A 3419-nucleotide genomic window follows, 5' to 3' on the forward strand; every position below is an offset into this window, starting at 1 on the left:
ACACATGCCCTTCCTGGGAGTATGGTAAAGGATGGAACTCAGGCCTGGAATAGAGTACCTGCAGTGGCTGGCTTGCTGCTGAAGGTTGTTCATTGTCAGCTATGAACCAGTTGAAACCCTAGTCCAGCTAGATATAGGTCAGAGTGTATTCTAAGGGACCTTTTCGTGTGTGTACTCACTGTTTGTTGAAACAGTATCTCTCTATATAGCCAGACTGGTCTGGAACCAGCAGTTCCACCTCTGCCTAGACCATGCTAGGATTGCAGGTGTGTGTGTGTGTGTGTGTGTGTGTGTGTGTGTGTGTGTGTGCGCGCGTGCACCTGTGTGTGGAATACATGTGGTACATTCTATAAAACATTTCCATCTATTCTTTTCATCTTAATTATATATTCTTTTCCTACATCCCCGAATAGCTATTACTAAAATGGAGATCCTATGAGATTAAAGCAGAGGTCATCCATTTTTAGAAGTGATCACTCCTTTAAAAAACTACAGTGGAACCTAGTAGTTCGGCAGGTATTCTTTGCTGTGAAGAGCTGGCATGAGGGAAAGGTGTAGATAGGCCTTATTGCATAACAGTCCTTGGTCCTAATATAGCAGTGTTCATCTGGGACACCTGAAGGACTCGCCTCACATGACAAGCTGCCTCATTTTCACACCGACTCTTCGAAGAAAGCAAGATGAGATTTAATATGCAGTGGCCTACATTCCAAGTAGAGTATGCTGCTCCTTACCCAGGCTCCTAGAAAAGTCTATCAAGTGACACATTTGGGAGGAGCCCGTGGATTAATAACCAAGAAGATAGGACTAAACCTTTGAGTTAGGCCTCGATGGTCTACTAAGAATTTTTGAAAGAATAAGGCCTGATCATGCTTATACAGAAGGCTGCTTAATGGTTTGGGGATGGGACTGGCAAGATGGCTCAGTGGGTAAAAGTGCTTGCTGCAAGGCCTAAAGACCTGAATTCGATTCCTGGGAGGAAAGACAGAACTGACTCCTGAAAACTCTGATCTCCACATGTATTAAATAATTTATACTGGAGATGTACCTCATTGGTGCTGGCCTAGCATGTATGAAGCCCTAGGTTCCATGGTTAGCACAATACAAAATGTTATTTTCAAAAATACCTTAATATTTGAGTTTCAAAATGTAGGGATGCCCCCCCCCAATGCTGTGGGTGGAACTTAGGGCCTTGAACATGGTAGGTAGTCTATGTATCAAGTCCCTCTTTAACTTTCAGACAGGGTCTGACTAGGCTACCTAGGCTGGCCTTGCTAGCTCTGTAGCCCAAGTACGACTTGACCCTCCTGTTTCATCTTCCTGGAAAGATGGGATTACAGGCCTGTGCCCATGACGATGCTTTTTGTCCCTGGGTCTAATACAGATACTGTTTTGTTGTCCTGGGGGATGTCTGTCCCTCTACTGTCCCTTTTAGGGAATACCTGTCTGCTCTTCACTTTCTGCTGTTTCCAAAATAAAGCCCAAATACTTCATTCCCATAGGTCAGCCTCAATTTACCTTTTTAGCTCCCACACTTTCTAATTACTACAGCTAGGCCCAGTAGCACTACCTGCAGTCCTAGTTACCAGTGAGGCTGAGGTAGGAAGATTTCTCATGCCTAGGAATTCAAAGCCAATAGAGGGAACATAATGAGATCCTATCTCAATAAATAAATATGAACACTATTACCAATGGATAGTCATTCCTATGAGCTAAAGCTGAGAGTTTGCATCCTGATTCAGCCATGAGGCAGAGAGACAGAGCTACCTGGGAATGCTATGAACTTTCAAACCTCCAAGCCCCCCCTCTCCCCGTGACACAGCTTCTGTAACTAGGCCACACCTCCCAATCCTTCTCAAATAGTTCCACAAACTGGGACCCAAGCATTCATATCTATGAGTCCTTGGAAGACACTCTCATTCACTCCACCACAGGAAATGTGCTCCCAACTATTAGGGTAGTATTTGTGGGTTTGCCAAGTGAACGAATGACTCATTCCCTTCAAGCACTTTCTTCTGAACTCACTGCTTTCCAGAGCTCCACAGCCTTTCCTGTCTCCCAGCCCATCAAGTTTCTGCACATGAGGTATCTTTCCCTCATTTCCATAGCTACCGTTACCAGAAATAGCCTTTCCCCTTCTTTCCTATCTAAATCCTTGTCCATATTTCCAGCCTTAACTCAAACTCTAGGTCTGAAGGCTTTCTGAGCTTTTTAAAAAAGACATGCTTATTTTATTTTAAGAGTTTATGTGTGTGCGCCAGAGTGTAGGTATGTGTACCACATGCATGCAGGAATCTACAGAGGTCAGAAGACAACGTCATATCCCTTGGAACTGGAATTAGAGACAGTTGTGAGCCTGGGGATGTAACTCAGATTGTCTGCAAAAGTATCAAGTGTTTTAAAACTGCTCCAGCCCCAGCTTCCTGAACTTCTAAGCTCTCTATGTCTGTTCCTCCTCAGAACAGCTATTACATTTTTGGTATCATTCATTCATTTTCTCTACCTTTACAAACATGTGTTTTAGAGGAGCTCATGGTCTAGGTGGAAAATATCACATACATACACAAAGATCACAACCACCATGTTGTGATCTTTATGTATGTATAAGTGTGTGTGTGTGTATATATACATATATATGGAGTATACATGTATATATACACATATATATGGAAAGATTTGATTTTGTCACTTCTGTGACAGCACAAATCATATTTTTAAGTTTGTCTGTCTTTCTTTTGGCCCTGACTTATTATGTTGTTCAACTATTGCCTCTTAACTTCAAGGGGATCTCATTTTATTTATTTACTTATGTACTTACTTGCTATAATATGGGTTTAAAAAATAATTAGTATTATATATATATATATATTATACACACACATACATATATTTATTAAACAGGGTCTCACTATGTATTTCTAGATGTCCTGGAACTCACTCTGTAGATCAGGCTGGTCTCAAACTCACGAGATTTACTTGCCTCTGCCTCCTGAGTGCTGGGATTAAAGATGTAGACCACTACTCCTAGCTAATGTTTTGTTTTAAAGCCTGCCACATGTAGTCCAGTCTTGTCTGGAACTCAGCATGTGGCCAAGGCTGATCTTGAGCTGCTAATCCTCCTGCCTCTGTCACCTAGGGGCTAGTACATCTGTTTGGTTTGGTTTTTTCAACCTAGAAGCTCACTATAAAGGCCAGGCTGACTTTGGACCTCCAGGACTCCTGTTTTAACACCTCTAGTGCTGGAATTAGAGGTTTGGACCACCATGTATGTCTTTTACTTTATAAATTAAAAACTGAGGCACAAGCCGGGCGGTGGTGGCGCACGCCTTTAATCTCAGCACTCGGGAGGCAGAGGCAGGTGGATCTCTGTGAGTTCGAGACCAGCCTGGTCTACAGAGCTAGTTCCAGGACAGGCTCCA

Source organism: Microtus ochrogaster, chromosome 10, assembly GCF_000317375.1.
Source record: "Microtus ochrogaster isolate Prairie Vole_2 chromosome 10, MicOch1.0, whole genome shotgun sequence".
Classification (NCBI taxonomy): domain Eukaryota; kingdom Metazoa; phylum Chordata; class Mammalia; order Rodentia; family Cricetidae; genus Microtus; species Microtus ochrogaster.